Source organism: Nannospalax galili, unplaced genomic scaffold, assembly GCF_000622305.1.
Source record: "Nannospalax galili isolate Female #2095 unplaced genomic scaffold, S.galili_v1.0 scaffold634, whole genome shotgun sequence".
In the NCBI taxonomy this organism is placed as follows: domain Eukaryota; kingdom Metazoa; phylum Chordata; class Mammalia; order Rodentia; family Spalacidae; genus Nannospalax; species Nannospalax galili.
Window position 1 is genome coordinate 3,418,359 of NW_008336853.1, and position 21,285 is coordinate 3,439,643.

General features: G+C 49.4%; 1 protein-coding gene across 7 annotated transcripts in view; it reads left to right on the forward strand.

Annotated features, from left to right (window-relative positions):
• Positions 1-323: 323 nt before the first annotated feature.
• Cdc42ep4 (CDC42 effector protein 4) overlaps positions 324-21,285 on the forward strand; it is a 30,140-nt gene continuing 9,178 nt past the window's right edge. The window contains exons 1-2 of one of the 7 annotated variants that reach the window (XM_017797726.2): positions 720-852; positions 5,837-5,952. The gene's annotated coding sequence lies outside the window, so the exon portion shown is untranslated. Of the gene's footprint in view, positions 346-719; positions 853-1,442; positions 1,559-1,599; positions 1,741-5,836; positions 5,953-21,285 lie in introns of those variants that run through there. The other 6 variants (XM_029562730.1, XM_017797724.2, XM_017797728.2 and 3 more) reach the window with 6 other exon arrangements.

Below are 21,285 nucleotides of genomic sequence, written 5' to 3' on the forward strand. Positions count from 1 at the left end.
GGGAACTTTCACTTTGGGCTGGCTGCATTTTCCTGCTGTAGACTGTTTCACCTTCGGCATTTATTACTCTGAATGATAGTTCACTTCCTCTAAAAGGAAGAGAGCCCAATGCCTGCTGCTTCACAGCACCGGGTCCAAGGACTCAAGGGGGGGGGGTCCCTAGAAAGATACTTGGGAAGCAATGCCTCGGACTTGAGCAGGCAGGGTGATTAAAGACAGGTCACCCTGCTGAAAAAAATCCTTCCACCGCCCAATCTGAATCTGGACTCCTCCCGCCCTCAGCCTGGGGCAGGAACCACGCGGGCGGGCTCCATGCTCCCACTCGCGTCCCCAGCCAGTCCCTAGGTAAGCTGGGGAGGGAGTAGTTGGTGGGGGGAGCAAGAGAGACACGTCCAGGGGTGGAGATATTGGTTTCTTGCCATTGTTCAAAAGGAGGAAGAGCTTTAAGAGGGCCTCGCTGCGGGCCCTGGGAGGGGATGCGCTCCAGCCTCCGGGGACCCCACTTCGGGGTTCACCGCGGGAACGCAGGGTGGGGAACACCCCGAAGCGGTACCCACCCGGGCTGCCCCACATGGACCTAGGGACGACTCAGGCTTTCAGATTTGAACCGAGGAGGCCGAGCGGCCCGGCCGAGCTCTCAGCTGTCATTGGCTGCGGCGGCGGCCTGACGTCAGCGCGGAGGGTTGCGGGGCGGGGGGGGGCGGAGTCTGGGAGGGGAGTGTCCGAGCGGCTTGCACACCCGCAGCCCCGGGAGCCGGAGGGAAACAAACGCCGGCGCTGCCATGGGTCGCCTGCCCACCGAGGGGAGCGCACTGTCGTGCCCAGCTCGTGCACGGGGATCTGGGCACCGAGGTAGGCGATGCGCACCCGCGTGGCCGTGCGGACGCGTGAGGTCTGGGTGGGCTGTAGACCCCCGGGTAGGGTGGAGACGGTCGGAAGAACCCGGGATCGTGGAGGACGGGGACCCCCCCGCCCCCGCTTCTTAGTCCTCGGCATCTGACCAGGGTAGGCAAGGCTGGGTCTTGGGTGCCCGGAACCCAGAGCCACACTGTGTCCCAGAACATCGGTGTGTGCGGTGGAGGGGGTGACACAGAGCCGGGCGTAGCGTCGCTGGGACTCGCCGATCTGGCCACGGGAGCTGGTCCGGGTGGGGTGAGTGGGCAGGTTTTAAAGGTCCACCCCTTGCCCGGGAATGGGGTGTGTGTGGTTGTGGGCAGGCGCGCGGCCCGAGGTCGCCTCGAGGGGGGCGTGTGCGCGCGGTTCTCCATGAATAAGGACCGAATTCTTCTCCTGAAGTGTCAGAGGCGTGTACTCGCGATCTCGTACACTCACGGCTGTACGCGGGCCCGGGAGGAAGGAGGGAAGGAAGGAACTGCCTGGAAGGCAATGGCCCAGCGAACGAATACTCTACCCCCCCCCAACCCCATCACCCCGCCCGCTCCGAGGCCAAGGCCGCGAGAGGTTCAGGCTCCTGGCAGCGGGGTGGAGCCGAGCAGAGCTGGCCATCCCTTTGCAACCCGCACCCGAAGCCCAGCGCTGGAGGCTTGTTCAGGGGTGGGTAGGTAGCCGTTGGTTAATGATCTAACCCCCCGCTTGGAACGTTGGAGCTGCCAGCCTGGTCCCTGGCTCCGCCCCCCCTCCCTAGAGCGCCCCCATCTGGAGGTACAAATCTGCCCCTTTGCCCTGGTGTGCCCTGAAGGAGCTGCCCAATCTGCTGGAGGGGTCCCCTGGCTGCTGCGGGTGAGTGTCTCAGCCTCAGGGCTGGGGCTGGTTAAGCTTCCTGGGAGAGGACTAGAGGTCTGGAGTGCTGTGCGTTCCTGACTGTGTGTGTGTGTGTGTGTGTGACACGGGGGAGGGGTGCTCGCTGTTAACTCAAACCAGGTTCCTTGTGTTTGCCCAAAGAAATACTGCGGCCTGGGCTTTGGAAGTTTTTTTCTTTCTCCCTGGGAGAATGCAGGGGAAATACAATGCTTTCTCTTCTCCTCCTGCCTGGGAACTTCTTCCCCTCCAACACCCTCACCTCTTGCAATCTGACCGGCTCTCACGTCCCTCCCAGAGTCCACTGGTTCCATTCTTTGCCCAGGTAGTTGAACAGTTGAATGCAGAAAGAGTCTTTGCGTGTGTGTTAGGTGGGAGGCAGGGGTGATCCCTTTGCTGTGGAAGCCTCTTGCCATCTCTCAAGAGAAGTTTGGGTACTGGAAGGAGGCTCCCACCCTTACCCCCAGCAGCCATCTGGAGAGATCTGGGCGTAAACAATGAGAGGCCTCTGGCAGGGGGCCTCTGCCATACAACTTCATTGCCCTGTCTGGGTTTCCAATAACTCCCACAGCAGCTCCCGCCCCTTTCTGAGGCCCGCTGGAGGAGGGAACCACCAGCAGAACGGAGAGAATTTTAAAGAACAAAGAACGGCCGGCCGTAAGCAGGGGGGGAGCTGATCCTGGGAGTTGCTCCCAGAACTAAGGGGATTTGCCTGAACGGAGCCAGGCCTTAGGGCAGCCCAAGGGCACTGGAGGCAATAATAGAGCATCCACCAGGACCCTTGGAGGTGTTGTCCATGCTGGGTAGCTGGAACCATGCTGAGTGTTGAGGGTGCCATGTGCCACCAACTCCCATCAGCTGTTTAACAGCATGAGCTACCCATGTGACTACTGATTAATGTGGTTTATCTCCTCTGGACTTTGGCCCTTCGCTCCTTGAGGGACAGCTGTTCTTTCTCACCATGGGGAAGCTTGGGAGATATGGAGGGGTGTTCTTCCTAGGGGTCCCAGTGATCTTTGCAAGGGACTTCAGGGAGCTGATGTGATAAAGTGAGTGAGCCTACCTCTTTTTCTTTTTCTTTTTTCTTTTTGAGACAGGGTCTCCCAGCTGGCCTGGAACTCATAGAGATCCACCTGCCTCTGCCTCCCATGTGCTGGGGCTAAAGATGTGGTGCTTGAGCCTACCTTAAGCAGTGGTATTTGGGGCATCTCAGCCCCTCTGGTGACTCCCAGAGTTCACAGGGTCCCTGCATACTGAGGTTCAACTGCTCTATATAACTCAGGTCCCCCCCTCCCTTTTGAGCATTCCTTCCATTTTCTGGGGTTTCTTGCCTCTCATTCTAGCACACACATTCAATTCTCAATTCTTGTTCCAATCTGATGTGTGTACCCAAGAGTCTTTTGTCCTGTTGTCTTTTTGAAACTGACAATGCAGCCTTCTCAGTGTAGAAAGTTGAAAGCAAACAACCGTCTTCCTCTATAAAGCAGGGGGCTAGAAGGTGGACAGATGTTGACCTGGAAGGGAATCCTAGACTCTCAAGTTAGGAGGTTTTCCAAAAGGGCTATGGGTTGCCTCTGGTTCAGGGGCCCTAGCCCCCTCCTACCTTTGGAGTGGCTGATTGATTTCTGTGTCTAGGACAGGCTGTGCCCAGCTGTGGCAGGCAAGGTGTTTGATGTTGACTTCTACCTGTCTTCCTCTCTCTCTTTTCCTTTATTCCCCCCAAACCCCTCCTCCCTGCTCTCGCCCCCAGTTTGAACTGAGTTAGGAGAGGAGGGGTCTGTAGCCAGTGTCCAGGATGTTTCTGGGGTAGTAACTCCAGCTGTTTGGGCTGGGGCACCCCGTAGACTCAGCGTAGACTCAGCCCCACAGACACCCGGGTGCTTGCCCCTGTGAGGGGGTGGGAGGAGTCTGTCCTTTGGAGGAATGGAGAAGGTAGGTTGATGGCAGCGATAAGGCTGGGGGTGGAGAGAAGGATTGAGCAATCTCATTCTAGGAGCCAGACCTGACCTGTGCGCCTATAGCCTTGAAAGTCCAAATCTCAAACCAGAGGACACTGAGGAGTAGTTTAGAGGAAGGTCCTTGACTGCCAATTGGAGCTCGTACTTCTGACTTCTGATGTGCTTCCGGAAGGTGCAGCCCATCTCAGCCTTCTCTGGGCAGGGCTTGGGACTGTCCTGAAAGGAGGATGCAGCCCTGCCTGCATTGCCTGGTGGAGAAAGTTCAGCCATTCGCTTCCCACATTCCCACTCACTGTGCCCCTGAAGCCCTGTCTTAAATGGGCTTCCTTCCAGCAGAGGCACACAGGAGACCTTCCCTTATGCCCCAGCTACTGCCAGATTACCGCTCCAGCTCCATGCCAGGATGGGTAATGTTGGTATGCAGAGCCCTTCTTTACCTGAAACTGGTGGTCTCTACCTTCCCAAACTGAGGAAGGGTCTCCCTTTTTGGTCTAAGGTGAAAACAGTTTGGGGGTGTCATGTGTATATATCTGGTATTGTTCCCTCCCCTTCATCCTTGGGCCTCAGGGCATCTGTAAAGCAGCACTGCCAGGGCAGGATGGACCCCTAAGCATCTTAGTGCTTAGCTGCAGCTGCTCTGGGTTACCACCCTCTGCCTTGGCCCTCAGGGTGTCAGATGAGGCTGGCTGGTGCAGTTCCAGCTCCCCACCATCTCTGGGCTCTCCTTTCACCTCCTTCGGTTCAGTAACTGAACTTGGTCTGGAGACCCCCAGCTTTGGATCTTCCCAGATGTGACAATCATGTTCCAGCTTCTTCCGGTCCCCACACTTCCTCTCTACCCTGAAGCTTCTACCCCGGGACTCCCACTCTGTGTAACCCTCTCCTTCCCTTAGAATGTTGCCTGGGCCCTGAAGCATCAGAGACAGGATTCCCTGTTCCATACCACCTTCATCCATGGAGATTAAAGTTTAATCAAATTGTGGAAGGGAAAAACATATAAGGAACAGAGGCCAGTGGTACAGTGTGTGGAGGCTCTCAGTAGAATCTGGTCTATAGGTGTCTGACCCCATCCACTACGTGAGGTTTTGTGCTGGTAGCACCCAGGGCCTCATAATCCTTCACTGTCTCTTTCTTACCCTTTTTCCAGGAAGGCATGAGGGGTTTCTGTTTTCTCTTCCTCCCCCTCCTCCTCGTCCTCCTCATCCTCCTCCTCCTTCTCACTGAACCAATATCAGAAGGAGCTTAAGATCTGCCTGAGAAGAGCTAGGCCTGTCCATTCTGCTTTGTGAAAGGCCAAAGGTGAAGAAGAGAGGAGAAAGAGGCCCTAGGCAAGGCTGTTTGAATTCCCCCTACTGGGAGGCAGTGCTGAGGGAAAGCAGAATCTATCCCCCCCCCCCCACACACACACGAGCACACACACTTCAAGAGTCAGCCTCACACTGCACCCTGGAGCCTGTTGGATTAGGTGTGTGCAGGTATACCCAGGGCCGACCAGTGGGTCCCGTTTGAACTCATTAGCTAGACTGTCACCATGTATCCTGGAAGTCTCCCTTACGCCTCTGGAGATATGGGATACCTACCGAGAGACTGTGCGGCTCAGTGTTATCTTTGTATACATTGAGTTGTGCTCCGTCTTACACTGTTGTCTTGAACACTTCGAGTGTCTTGGATCCTTGCCTTGACACAGAGAGTGAGATATAAAGTTCAGTGACTTTGAAAGCTAATGGGGGAAACTGAGGCACAAGTAGCAAGCTCATTGTGGTGAGCTAGCTTGTAACCTGGGGACTCTGGCTTTTGACCCCCGTCACTCTAAACTCCAGCTGGGTAAGGGTGGAAGGTCTGGTGGGAGCCAGATATACTGCTTGCTCTGGAGACCCCGGAGTGCCCTTGTATTCTCTCCTTGTCTGACCTCAGGCTCTGAGAAAAGAAGTGAAACTAAGCCAGGCCTGGCAGATCTGATTTCAAGTGCAGTGGCTTCCTTCTGAGCTGGGACCAGGAGCAGGAGAGCCTGGCTGTTCGGCAGCAGGGTCACGGTCAGACCAGACAACTTGTCCTGGTAGGGACAGTTGAACCCCTGCCAGCCGCCCTTCTGCCTCACCTGGGTTTCCCCTCTCTCCTAGGGGCTTGCACTGGGTAGCAGACTCCTGGAAACACACGTTTCCAGGAAGGACCCTGTAAACAAGCGAGGCTGCCGGATGTCCTTCAAGCACTGGTTCTGCGTCTTCATGACTCCTTGGTTGGTTGTCATTTCCGGTTACTCCCAGGCCCTGGCTCCTTTCTCTTCCCTTGTAAGCTGTTCCTATTCCCAGGCAACGGGTGAGGGAAGCCTCCTGCCTTCCTGCTCACTTCCTTTCCCTGGTTCAAGGTAGAGGGTTCTGAATGAATGAGGATAGAGGTGAGTGCTGGGGCAGAGATGGAGATGATTCCCGTATCATGAGGGTAAGGGCTCCCAGCATGGTGAACCCCCTGGAGACTTGTTTCTCAGGATTCATCTACTTTCTCTGGAATAGTAGGAAATGTGGTGCCTAGACAGGGGAGGTTTTTTTTTTTTTACATTTTTTATGTACTGTGTGTGTGTGTGTGTGTGTGTGTGAGAGAGAGAGAGAGAGAGAGAGAGAGAGAGAGAGAGAGAGATGGGGTGGCCCAAGTGCCAAGGTATGGAGGTCAGAGGACAGCTTTGTGGACTCAGTTCTTTCCTTCCACCATGTGGCTTCTGGGGATTGAACTCAGGCTGTCAGGCTTGGCACTAAACACCTTTACCTACTGAGCAGTCTTGTCAACCCTGGGGAGTGTTTTGTTGGTGGTTTTGGTCTATTTTTTGAGACAGGGTCTCCCTGCAGCCCCAGCTGGCCTGGAACTCACTATGTAGACCAGGCTGGCCTGGGATCTCACAGAGATTGCCCTGTTTCTGCTTCCCAAGTACTGGGATTAAAGGCATGTACCACCACCCCTAACAAGATTTTTTTTTTTAGTTTATTATTTTTATTTTATATGTATGAGTGTATTGCCTGTATATGTGAAAGTGCACCTGTGTTGTGCACTGCCCGAAGAGGTCAGAAGAAGGCTTTGGATCCCCTGTAATGGAATTACAAATGGTTGTTAGCCACCATGTGGGTGCTGGGAATCGGACCTGGGTCCTCTGCAAGAGCAGTCAGTGCTCTTAACTGCTGAGCCATCTCTCCAAGCCCCAAGATTTTTTTTTTTTTTTTGAATCCAGAAATTGTCTGCAAAACTCTGAGCTTCTTGTGGGTGTTCAGCACCTCTTAGCCTTTATTACCTTCTCCAAAGCCTGGCTCCTGACTGTGCTCATAAGCACCCCCATCCCCACCCCAATATTCCTTATACAAGAATGGAAAGTACCCAGAGTTCAGGATCAGCCTGATCTAGATTCTTCTCTCAGCTCTGTCCTTAGGAGCTGTGTGATTTGGGTGACTCATTGGACTCTCTAAGCCTTAGCTTTCTTATCTGTAAGATGGGGACCATGATGCCAATCCATGGTTTGTTGGGAAGAGTACCTGAGATAAACCCTTTAGATATGTTGCTACCTTAAGTCCCAAAAGCAGTTTAATAAGAACAAAGCATCTAAGACATAGAGTGTCCACTCCATCTCATGCTTTCTCTATGGCCTGTGGCCCAGGGAGAGTGGCTACCTGGTACTGGGTCTGACTCCCTGCAGCTAGGGAGCTGCATATAGCCTAGATGTCTATCCAGATCCATAGTAGGAGGCGTCATTCTAGAACTCCTGATTCCAAAGTAATGTCTTTTTTTTTTTTTTTTTTTTTTTTTTCCTTTGCATGTAGGTAAATGCACCCGTGTCGTGCAATGCCCGAAGACAGAAGAGACGGTTGAATCCCCTGGAACTGGAATTACAGACAGTTGTTAACCGCCATGTAGGTGCTGGGATTCGAACCCAGGTCTTCTGCAAGAACAGTGTTCTAGTCTTCTGCAAGAACAACCAGTGTTCTTAACTGCTAAGCTATATCTCCAGCCCCAGTAATGTCTATTCTAAACTGAATTCTCTCTGACATTTTCCAGCAACTACAGGGTAGATTATGCAATAGAGTCTGTTTCCTCTGCTTCTTAGCTTAGCTCAGATATTGGAATCATTTTTCCTATACACTGTAAGAATTGGAAATTCCAGTGGGGTGTGGTGACACACACCTGTAATGCCAGCCTCCAATGCTAGCCCTCCCAGCAATAGGAAGGTGGATGCAGGAAAATCAGGAATTTGAAACCACCATTGGCTCCGTCTTGGAGATGACAGAGTGTGTCTATGAATCCACTGGGGAATGTGACAATTAATGGCAGTCTAGGTAGTCACCACTGTTAACAGGAGCATAATGCCAGAGCTGAGGGTGGAACTCAGCCAGAGAACACATGCTTAGCATGTGTGAGGCCCTGGGTTCCAAGCCCATTTCTGAATACCACCTATACCCATTAAAGGAATATAAAGTCAATCATACACATCACTTTTCTGATAGCCACATTTTAAAAACTAAAAAAGGAATCCTGTATACCCAAAATGTTGGCATTCCAATGTAATCGTTAAAAACCATCAATTATAGGGCTGAAGAGATGGTTCAGTGGTTAAGAGAACTTGTCTTGCAGAGAACCCAGATTCATTTCCCAGCACCCACATTGGGTGACTCACAAATGCCTATAACTCCAGGACATCCACTTCTGGCCCCCACAGATACCCATGTGCACGTGGGTATACAAAACACAAACACCATAACCACACACATGTAAATAAAATAAAGGTTTTTTCAATGGTATATTTTACATTATTCTTTAAGAAACAAAGGCTTCACAATCCAGTGTGTATCTTCCACTGACCACACACTACAGCCTCAATGCTAAACCTGGTAAATATTTGATCAGTGTTTGGATTTCATAAAATTTACAGTTGCAGACAGTCACACTTGGGTTTTTCCAAACATGCTGAAGTTTTCCTGTAAAGGAGTCAAGCATCTGTTTTAAAATTTAAAATACTTGAAATTAGGTATTAAAAATTCAGTCCTGGAGTCACACTAACCACAGTTTAAGCCCTCAGTAGCACCACCTGGCTACCATATTGGGTCACTAGGTTTAGGATGTCACTGTGGATGCCAGACACAAGGGTGTCCCATATCACCATAGTATTCAATGATATAGTAACAGTTGAGATATAGGCTCTGTAGCCCAGGCTGCCCTTGGACATGGAGTCCTCCTGTCCCAGGCTCCTGAGTATTGGGATGACAGGTTTGCAAGGACCAGTCCTGCTTGGAGCTTGAAGTATTTCAAGAGTTCAGCTGGGTGCTAGGTGTGGTGATACACACCTTTAGTCCCAGACTGAGGCAGGCAGGTCTCTGAATTCTAGGCCAGCCTGGTCTACATAGTGAGTCCCAGGCCAGCTGGGGCTACAGGGAGACCCTGTCTCAAAAAGACCCCCCCAAATGAGTCCAACTGCAAGACTAGATTACAAAAGCCAAGATAATTTTAGAGTTTAAAAAAAAAAAAAGTTAAGCTAGGGATATTCTGGAGACTCAAAACATATGTGTGATGAGATTCCAGATCTGGTTTCACAATAAACAGAGAAGCATATCTGGAAACAGGCCCTGGCTGGACACTATCTGGAAGATGTTCCCATCTGATAAAGTTGACTTTGGTTGCCTGGCACACATTTTTTGACGAAAGTGGTTTTATAATCGATCAAGAAAGTTACTGGATTTTATTGTTATTTTTTCTTAGCTTTGCTTGTTTTTATTTTTGTTTTTATTTTTGTTTTATGTGTTTGCGAGTATTGCTGCATGTAAGTAAGTACACCCATGTCGTGCAATGCCCGCGGAGGACAGAAAAGGCTGTCGGATCCCCTGGAACTGGAGTTAGGACAGTTGTTAGCTGTCATCTGAGTGCTGGGATTCGAACCCCATTCTTCTGCAAGAACAACTAGTGTTCTTAACTGCTGAGCCATCTCTCCAGCTCCCCCCCTTTTTTTTTTTTTTTTTTTTTTAAGGATAAGGCCCTGTGTGGTAACCCCAGGCTGGCCTAAAACTTGGGTAATTCAGGTTTCCTCAAATTTGTGTCAAGCCTCCTGCATCAACTTCCCCAGTCCTGGAACTGCAGGTGTGAGCCATCATGCCCAGTTACTTTGTTGTGTGTGTTTGTTTTGCTTCTTTTTTGTCTTTTTTAGACAGGGTCTCCTTGCAGCCCAGGCTATCCTGGAACTCACTGTGTAGACCAGGCTGGCCTCGATGTCTCAGAGATCCACCTGCCTCTGCCTCCTGAGTACTGGAATTAAAGGCGTACGCCACCATGCCCGGCTGTGTTTTATTTTGCAGATATCTTTTATTTTTTTGGTCTTTTTGAGACAGGTCTTTTTCCCTGTAGCCCCAGCTGTCCTGGAACTCACTATGTAGACCAGGCTGACCTTGAACTCAAAGAGATCTGCCTGCCTCTGCCTCCCAAGTGCTGGGATTAAAGGCATGCACCACCAAGCCTGGCATACAAATATCATTTTTAAAATATTTTTTATTTATTATTTTTATTTTATGTATATGAATGTATTGCTTGCATGTAGATAAGTGTACCCATCATGCAATGCCTGAGGAGGACAAAAGAGGCTACTGGATCCCCTGGAACTGAAGTTACAGACAGTTGTTAGCTGCCATGTGGATGCTGGGATTCGAACCTGGGTCTTCTGCAAGAACAACCAGTGTTCTTAACCACTGAGCCATCTCTCCAGCCCTGTTTGTGTAGTTTATATTATTGTGTATGTGTAGTAGTGCGTGTGTGTGTGTGTGTGTGTGTGTGTGCGTGCGTGCGTGCGTGTATGTTACAGGGGATCAAACATTCCACCATTGAACTATGACTCCAGCACTCTTTCTAACTTCCTTGAAATTTTTAGATGGTCTGAGTAATGGCATAGATTGGCCTTGAATTCTTGAATTTACCATGTAAACCATGCTGGACTTGAACTTGTGTTCTACTTGTCTTGGCCTGAATAGCTGGGATCGTAGGTCTGTGCCTCTAGACCCCATTCTGTTCTTTCTTAAAAATATTTTATTATTTTTATTTTACATGTATGAGTGTATTACCTGCATGTATGTGCACCCATGTCATGCAGTACCCGAGGAGGTCAGAAGAAGGTGTCAGATCCCCTGGGACTGGAGTTACCGACAGTCGGATATTGTGACTCAGAGAGGCAGGAGTAGAGCTGAAGGCTGAGGCCAAGTCTGGTCTACATAGTAAGTTCCAGGCCAGTCAGGGCTATGTAGCAAGACCTTGTTTTATAAAAGAAAGAGGGGCTGGAGAGATGGCTCAGCAGTTAAGGGCACTGACTGCTCTTGTAGAGGGCCCAGGTTTGATTCCCAGCACCCACATGGTGGTCCACATCCATCCATAACCCCAGTTCTAGGGGATCTGATATCCTGGCCTTCACATGGACCAGGCACATACATGGTATACATACATTCATGTAGGCTAACAGTCATACACATAAAATAAAAACAAGGGGCTGGAGAGATGGCTCAGCAGTTAAGAACACTGGTTGTTCTTGCAGAAGACCCAGGTTCAAATCCCAGCACCCACATGGGAGCTAACAACTGTCTGTAACTCCAGTCCCAGGGGATCTGACAGCCTCTTCTGACCTCTGCAGGCATTGCACGACATGCGTGCACTTACCTACATGCAGGCAATACACACATACACATAAAAGAAATAAAATAAAAATAAATAAATAAAAAGTTTTTTTAAAAGCTTAAAAGAAGGAAACGGGGCCGGGGGAGGAAGAAAGAAGAAAGAAAGGCAAGGAGGCAAGCAGATGCCTGGTGTTAGATGCTGTCACCCCGTGCTGTGTCCCGGACTGTAACAAGGCAGAGCTCCCTGAAGAGTAGGCTCACAATATGAAGCAGTCATTTTACCCACCAATCTTCCAGAGACAACTACAAGCATTTTTAGAGGAAAAGAGTAGTTACAGAGTCTCAAGTCAAAGAATGAAACATTTTTCAGAGACTGGATGTAAAGTTAAGATGTCAGGTCTGAATTTGAAGTGGTGGGTGTCATTCACTAGCACAGGCAGTGCTTTCATTCTCCCAGTGAACAATGGCTGGCTTTATTCCCTGTCCCAGGACAGGGTGCTATGTGCACAATGAGGAGGAAATATCTGGTAGAATTATTTGAGCTTTAATCCAAGATTTTAATATTTAATATCCACATTTAATTAATTAATTAATTAATTTTTTGTCTTTTTGTGACCTGTAGCCCCAGCTGACTTGGAACTCACTATGGCCTCGAACTCACAAAGACCCACCTGCCTCTGCCTCCCAAGTGCTGGGATTAAAGGCGTGCACCACCAGGCCTGGTTTATTTAAAATTTTTTAGGGGGCTGGAAAGATGGCTCAGTAGTTAAGAGCACTGGCTGCTCTTGCAGGGGACTGGGTTCCAGTCCCAGCTCCCATGTGGTGGCTAACAACCATCTATAACTCCAGTCACAGGGGTTCTGACACCCTTTTCTGACCTCTGCGGGCACTGCACAACACAGGTATGCTTACATACATGCAGGCAATACATTCATACACATAAAATAATAGATAAAATATTTTTAAATTTTCAATGAGCATGGTTGCACATCTTTAATCCCAGCACTTGGAAGGCAGAGGCATGTGGATCTCTATGAGTTCGAGGCCAGCTTGGCATACATAGCAAATTCCAGGCCAGGTGGGGCTACAGGGAGACACTGTCTCAAAAATACCAATATATTCATACATATATATATTTTTTTAATTTTTTCATGGGGCTGGAGAGATGGCTCAGCATAGTTAAAAGCCGTGACTACTCTTCCAGAGGACCCAGGTTCAGTTCCCAGCACCCATCTGTGACCAACAACCATCTGTAATTCCAGTTCCAGAGGATCTGATGCCCTCTCCTGGCCTCTATAGGTATTGCATGCACATAGTGTATATACATCCATGCAAGCAAAACACTAGTACACATGAAATAAAAATAAATAAAATCTGTGTGGAGGCCAGAGGTCAACTTTCAGGAGTCTCTCTCCTGTGTGAGTCAGGAGATCAAACCCGGGTCATCCTACCAGGCAGCAAGTTCTTTCACCTGCTGAGTCATCTCTCCAGACCCAATAGCTACATTTTAAAAAACGAACAAATGTAGTGGAACACACCACTTAACCTAACAGATTCCGTATTTTTCCTGATCTTCTGAGGCAGGGTTTCTCTGTAACCCCAACCTGCTTCACACAGGCCTCCATCTCACAAAGATCAACCTGCCTCTGCCTCCCAAGTGCTGGGACTAAAGGTGTACACCACCATGCCTGGGTTCAAATTCTTATTTTTAACATAAAATCAATGTTAGTGAAATCAAAATTAGGATAAAATATTAGTGAGATAGTTTGCATTCTTGGTTTCATGCTGATTTGGAGGTACTGTGAATATTATTATACACTTACCATCTCTGAGCTGGAACTAGCCACAGTGGCCACCATGTTAGAAAGAGAGAGAGTGTGTGTGTATGCATGCATGCTAGTTACAGGTGATTGTAAGGTTCTGGGACCCAAACTCCTCTGCAAGAGCAGCAAGTGCTCTTAACCACTGAACCATCTCTAGCCCCTCCACCTTTTTTTTTTTTCTGCTCTTTTTTGAGACAGGGTCTCCCTGTAGCCCCAGCTGTACTAGAACTCGCTATGTAGACCAGGCTGGCCTTGAACTCACAGAGATCCAAATGCCTCTGCCTCCCGAGTGCTGGGATTAAAGGCATGTGCCACCACTCCCAGCTCGTCCACCTTATTTTTTAAGACAGAGTTTCTCATTGAACCTGGAGCTCACCAATTTAGCTAGAGTGGCTAAGCCAGCAAGCTCTACCTCCCCAGTGCTGGGATTACAGGCATATGCTGCTGTTTTGGGCTGTTTATGTAGGTTCTGGGATCCGAACTCAGGACTTCATGTTTGTATCACAAGCACTTTGCTTACCAAGCCATGTCTTCCCAGCCCCTGGTATACAGGTGTCTTTTGTTGTTATTGGGGTTTTGTTGAGGCAAGGTCTTCCTGTAGCCCCAGTTGACCTAGAACTCACTATGGCCAGGCTAGCCTCAATCTCACAGAGATCTGCCTGCCTCTGCATCATGAGTGCTGAAGTTAAAGGCATGTGCTTCTATACCCAGCTGCTGCAGAGTATTTAATAGCTCAGTGGCCACTATATTGGACAGTGAGGTGTAGAGTATTTAATAACCTGATACTGGAGCCTTGACTCATTGATTAAGAGCATTTACTGCTCTTGTAGAGAACTAGAGTTAGGTTCCCAGCACCCACATCAGGTAGAACAGCCTGTACTCTAGCTCCAGGGGATCTGATATCCTTCTGATCTCTACGTGTGCACACGTGTGCATGCACACACACACACACATATAAAATTTTAAAGTTTTAAAAATTAGCCAGGCATGGTGCCATACACCTTTAATCCCAGTACTCAGGAGGCAGAGGCAGAGGCAGGTGGATCTCTGTGAATTTGAGGCCAGCCTGGTCTACATAGGGAGTTCCAGGCCAGCTGGGGCTACAGGGAGATCCTGTCTCAAAAAACCAAAACAAAGCAAAACAAAATAACCCAGGGCTGGAGAGATGGCTCAGTCCTTAAGAGCAGTGGCTTCCCTGGGTTCAGTTCCCAGCACCCACATGGAGGCTAACAATTCGTAACTCCCATGGAATCTGATGCTCTCTTCTGGTCTGCTCAGGCATTGCAGGCACACATACACTTACATACATGCAGGCAGCACACTCACACATAAAAATTAATTAAATGAAAAGAATAACCCATAGAGAATTGTGGCAGGAATTGAGAAACATGGAGATGTTCTGGTGTGAAGGTTTCCTTTGTTCCTTGCCAGGTTCACCCTGTGGTCCCTGCCCTGGCTGACTTACTCCCGCCCCTCCCCAGCATCCTTCCCTTTCCCTACCCCCAAGCAGGGACAGCTGGGCAACCTGCATCCCCTGGAAGCTGTGGGAAGCTATGGAGTGACGTCTGGGACCTCAATCACTTTCCCTTCCAGGAAGGAGCCATCAAAGCAAGGATGTTTATCTGTAGGAAGTGGGATGTGCCCCAGCTGGGCTTGCACAGGCTGGAGTAGGTGCCCGGCTCCCAGGGTTTAAAAGCTGACTTGAGTCAGGGTTCTGATCTTCCTTGAGATCTAGAACCACCAAGGGCCAGGGCTACCTTGAGAAACATTTGAAGCTGGGCCTTGTGCTGACCATGTTCCTAAGCATCCAGGGGACACCTGGCTTGGGTTTCTGTCAGATCCTCTCTAGTTTTCTCTCTTCCTGTGGAGTCAGAGCATTGGGAGGCTTCAAGCGCAGCCTTTCCTAGGGGCAGACCTAATCAGAAGTTGGTAAAGTGTGGGCTGGAGAGATGGCTCAGTGGTTTAGAGCACTGGTGCAGAGGCCCTGGGTTTGGTTCCCAGCACCCATACAGCAGTTAACAATTGTCTATAACTCCAGTTCTAGGAGATCTGGCATGCTCTTCTGGCCTTTGTGGGTATTGCATGACATGGGTGCTTTTACATTCAGGCAAAACACTCATACACATAAAATAAAAATAAAATTGAGACAGAAAAAAGGAAGTCGATAAAGTGGATCCTGGTCCCTAAGCCAGCCCTACGCAGCCCCTCCAAGCCTATGCGCTGCTCCATGGTCTGCCAGAGATGGGTACTGGTCAGTTCCAAAGCTGTGAGAGGGAGTGAGGGAATTTAATCCTTCCTGTAAAAAGGGGCAACCACGACACCCTCCTGTAGGGCAGCTTTGAGTCTCAGAAGTGGATACATCCATTGTCCCAGCACAGTACCTGGCACACAACAGGTACCCGGTAAAAGGGGACATATGACATTAGTCATTTTTCTGAACATAGCCAGTTGCTAAAGCCCCTGGTGCCCCCTGCCCTGAGTATCTTCCTGCTGTTCCCCAGTGCTTTAGAGTAGCTGGGCTGGGGCCGTAGGAGGGGCAGAAGCCAGGCCTTCACCCGCCCAGGGTGTCGCCCACAGCATCCCACTGTCCTGTGGGCGGCTGGCCTCCAGCTTAGGAGCTCCAGTGTCTGGATGGAGGCCAGTCTCCGGTAGGTGGGCGTGGTTGTTACCAGTCATCTGCTCAGCAGAGAAGGCTTGAGCACCAGGAAGCAGCTGCTGGGAGGGTTCTCTTTCTGGGGTGGGGAGTGGGGGAGGCCCTTGCTCTCTCTGTTCCCTGATACCAGAGAACAGATTATAAATTTATGTAGTTCTGACAGTAGATGTGTTGTTTAGTCTAGCGTAGATCATATGGATCTGTAATTATACATCCCTATCTTATAGATTGCCCACATTCTCCTCCCAGACAACTTAGAGTAGAACAAGAACCTGACTCACTTGGGGGGTGACTTGGGGTGGGAGGGCGGGAAAGTGGCAAGGGGAGAGAGAAAGGACAGACGTGAGTGCTGTATAAACTTGTGGATATAGAGAGCCACACTCACCCTGGCTGATGTCTTTTACCTGCAGCTGCTGAGGCCTGAGAACTGGAGAGTTTTAAGCTGGTTGTGAAATTAAAGCCTTTCTCGTAAGCCTTTGATGCTTTGTGATATATTATTATTATTATTATTATTATTATTATTATCAAAAACAGCATTACCACATTAAAGAAAGTTTTGGGGGGGGGCTGAGGAAATAGCTTAGTAAAATATAACCACAAGAACCCGAGTTCAGTCCCCAGAACCCCTGTTAAAGGTGTGTGTGTGTGTGTGTGTGTGTGTGTGTGTATGTGACTGTGTGTGTGCATGTGCAGCAAGGGGTGGGGCTCAGCAGGTAAGAGTACCTACCTGCTACCCAGCCTGATGACCTGAGTTTCATTTCGGGTACATACATGGTAGGGAAAGAATTGACTCCCACAAGTCATCCTCTGATCTCCACTAGTGTGCCATGACACATGTATTTGTGTGTATGCACATACACACACACATACACAGAAGCTTTTGTTTCTTTTTTGTTGTTGGTGGGGTTTTTTTTTCTGGAGACAGGATCTCCCAGTAGCCTCAGCTGGCCTAGAACTCTCTATGTACGCCAGACTGGCCTTACTGTCACAGAGATCCGTCCACCTGCCTCTGCCTCCAGAGTGCTGGGATTAAAAGGTGTGTGCCACCACGCAGAACCCAGGAACTTTTTTAAAAAGAACCAGCCTCTTGCCGTCTCTGTCTCTGCTTGTGTGCACATTCCTGTGGAACTGAAAGAACAGATATGGATATGGGTCCCTCCTTTCCCGTGCGGTATTGCCTGCTGTTTGGGAAACAGTGTTCCACATGACCACATGGTCTCTAGACACTGCCCCCCGCCTGCCCCCTCCCAACTTTCCAGGCTCTGTGACAGGCCACTGCTCAGGTGGCTCCTCATTTCCTGGGTCTGCCCCTTACTGCTGAGCATGGCATTCTTTCCCATCTCATGCTGTAGTGAATAAGGACCTGATGATAAATATCTGGTTATGGGACTTTTTCTTCCTTTGACACAGTTTCATGAGGTCTGTTTCAAGATGTGGAAGTGGCTGAGTTACCCTGTAGCCCAGCCAGATTTTTTAAAAGTAATAATTTTTATTTTATGTGTATGTGTGTTCTGCCTGTATATATTAAGCACACCCATGCATGCAGAGGCCAGAAGAGGGTGTTGGATCCCCTGGAACTGGAGTTACGGATGGTTGTTAGCCACCATATGGACACTGGGAACCAAACTAGGGTCCTCTGCAAGATTGGCTAGTACTCTTAACCGCTGAGCCATCTCTCCAACCTCTTAAGCAGATTTTGAACTTGCCATTCCCCTGCCTCAGCCCTCCAACGAGCAGGGAATACAAACCTGGACTACCAGGCCTGGCTTGAGGAAGCTGAATTTATACTTAAGGAACTTGGCCACAGTCGTGGATGTCCCTTGGCCACCCTGGCCCTGAGGTCATTAGGATGTGAGACGCTCTTGGATCTGGGTGTTGTGACTTCCTCCCTGCTTGGTGGGAGTGTGTTCCTCCCTCCTCCCTTTTCTGGCTCCTACTTGATGGTAGTAAATGCAGGAAGGTCTGGCCTGGCGCCTGGCAGGGACCCCATTGCAGGTGCTACCTGGAGAAGATTTTCAGATTGGCAGAAGACACATAGGCTCTAGCATCACCCGGGCCCCTCACAAGCTCCACGACCTTTGGCAAGCCACCCTTCCTTACTCCTGCAGGCTCAAGGCCACCAGGTTGGATAATTTCTGATACTTGGGAACTACATTTTAGCCCCCGTTCCCACCCCTGGGCTACGTGACAAAAATCTACTGTGTGTGGGAAGGCCAGACCAGAACCGGCACAGCTACCCTCTGGTGTCCGCAGGGGATTGACTCCAGGTCCCCCTGGGATACAAAAATCCACAGATGCTCCAATCCCTCACATAATAAACAGCGTGATATTTGTGTGTAGCTCCTGCACTCCTGGTGCTCTCTACATCAGGAAGTGAAACACTATGAAGATAGTTATGCTATATTGTTTAGGGAACAAAAATGGTGGGTTCTGCGTGTTCCGTGCAGGTGTAATTTGTTAAGTTAGGGCCTTAGTATGTAGTCCTGATTGACCTGGAACTCACTATGTAGACCAGGCAGCCCTCAAACTCACAGAGATTGAGCTACCTCTACCTCCTAAATGCTGGGATTAAAAGTGTGTATCACTATGCCCAGGTTGAAGGTGTAGTTGTTTCTGAGTATTTGTGTGTGTGTGTGGTATGTGGGTGGTGGGAGGCACTCATCCATGGGTATGGATGTGCAGGCCAGAGGTTGGCTTTGGGATATCTTCCTTAATTGATTCTTCAACTTTTAAAAAACTTTTAATTGGTGGGTGTCTGTGTGTGTGAGGTCAGAGGAAAGCTTTCAGGCATCCTCCACCTTTTCTGTAGTTCTGGGGTTCAAACTCGGCTTGTGTGGCAAGTGCCTTTTAATTTTTTATGGAGGGGTGCACATAATACTGTGTACACCTGGAAGTCAGAGGACAGCTTGGGATCCATTTTCACCTTCCACCAACCATGTGGGTCCCGGGGTAACTTGGGTCCTCAGGCTTGGCACTATCTGCTGAGCCATCTCACCAGCCCACTCGCTACCTTGCTTTTTGAGACAGTGAACCTTGAGCTAGGATGGCAAGCCAGAGAGCCCCCAGGACTCACCCATCTCTGCTCCCCACCCATGTGGGTGCTGGGGACTGAACTCAGGTCCTGTGCTTTACACAGCCAGCACTTTGCCCACCAAGCCATCCCCTCAGCCATAATTTGTTTTCTTTTTAAATCTGAGATTGATTGAGTTCACAGATGTGGAATCCACAAATTTAGAGGGCCCTGTATAAATTTTTCTTTTTTTTCTTTGGTCATTTTGAGACAGGGTCTCTCTGTAGCCCCAGCTAGCCTGTAACTCACTATGTAGACCAGGCTGGCCTCAAACTCACAGAGATCTGCCTGCCTCTGCCTCCCAAGCACTGGGACTAAAGGTGTGCACCACCACACCTGGCTAGATTTTTCTTAAAAACTGTATCTTACTAATTACTGCATGGTTGGTAGTTGCTATGCATATAACTTACAAGTACACACATGTACATATGAAGGACACGTTTAGATGAGTGCTTCTTACATGGTGCCCTCATATCTTTGATACTTTGTTGCTGTTTTAGCAGCTAGACCCTGGAGAAGGAATTAAAAGTGTGGCTTCAACCACTAGCCTGGACTGAGTCCCTTTATTTGACCTTTCTACCTCTCAGAGGGCCTCTGAGCCCTCACATCAAGTATTTTAGGGAGAGCCTTGTCACAGATACATAAATGGTACGGGAGCCAGGGTGGGTCGTTCATTTCTTGGAATTGTGGCTATTCGGGCCTGGAGTATTTTAAGTCAGTATTAAGTATTAAGTCAGTATTAAGCTCCTCGTACAAACAGCAGACTTTCAAATACCAGGGCTTTCTGAAAGGCAGTGTGTGTGTTTGAAGGTCCTAAAAGATTTCCAAGTCAGCTACACTCCAGCACAGACGGTTGGAAGTCCTCCTCTTACAATGTATGTTGTTCTGCCATCCCTCAGTGCCTCCCAGCTCCTTCTTATCTGAGCTAGATAAAAGCTAGTGAGTGTTCCAGAAGGTACCAGATTTTTCCCCTTGACAAAAGCCAGAGCCACTAGCCTCTCAGGGGTGGTGTGGCCTGCATTCTGCTGGTTTTCTAACCCCCTGACAGACATTAAATAGCACCAGACACCTCACCTCTGGACAAAGTTAAGTTCTGCCTGGGGGTAGGTACTGTGGTTTGTTTTTTTTTTTTTTTTGGCTCTGTGGGAAAGGCCATAACCCACCAGATATGACTCAGCCTGGGAAAGCACACCTGGAGCCCCTGTGGATAGTGCCCTTTCACCTGCCATCAGGACCCTCATCAACTCCTGCTGCCCCCAACACCAAAACATGCCATGTAAGATGTCTTACTTTTTTTTTTTTTGGTCTTTTTGAGGCAGTAGCCCCAACTGTCCTGGAACTCACTGTGTAGGCCAGGCTGGTCTTGAACTCAAAAAGATCCACCTGCCTCTGCCTCCCAAGTGCTGGGCTCAAAGGCGTGTACCACCATGCCTGGCCCAAACTTATGTCTTAATTTTCCTCCTTCTTGCCCTAAACTCCCACAAAAGCCTCCTGACTGAACTCTGCTTCCTCTCTCCCATGGTTCCAGTGTCAGATCCCACCAGGAGCTTACCTGTGGCCATTGGTTTTATGCACCCAGAATGACCACTGGGGCCTGTGTGACCTGTCCTCTGACCCCACAGGCTTTCCAGAACACGCATGTTTACACCCCCGGGGTCCTTCAAATGTGATATTCTTTCTGCCTGCCCGGTTTTGATTCAGCTGTCTCCTGTTTGGGCAACGCTCAACTCACAGTGTTCCTTCGTCAGAGGGTTCTCTCCAGTGTCCACACATTCCCTCACTTGCTCCTGTTGGCCCCGTCTTATGTTACACTAAGGGCTGCAAGAGGCTTTCATTTTTATTTACAGGTTTACAGCCCCACTCACCAACGCTTGTGCTTTAAGAATATTTTCACTGTCCTGTCTGCGGGGCCTCGAACAGTAGTAGTACAGCAGTCTCTGAGCATCCATGGAGGACTTGTCCCCAGACCCCCCTCAGATACCAGAATCCCAGCAGAGGGTCCTGTGTACAAAAGGTGTTTGCATAGAACCTATGAGTGCCTTCCCGAGTCCTTCAAGTCGACTCTAGATAACTTGTACATGTCATACAGTGGGAATGGTTGACAGACGCAGCTGTGCTGTATTCTTTAGAATAATCATAAGGAAATCTGTGCACATTCAGTCCAGATACAAGCATTGTCCCCCTGAAAGGCTTTCAAGCAGTGGTTGGTTGAATCTTCAGATGCAGAAGGAACCGAGGAACACAGAGAGCTGGCTGTATGTGAATGCTGGAGGGTCTGCAATAAGACAGTGACTGGAGAGTAAACAAAACCACTTAGAGCCAATCTAAGCTATGACTAAAGTCATGATTCACCTGACCAACGCCCTTTTCTGTCCAGCCACATAGCCTGAAGCTAGTCTCCAGT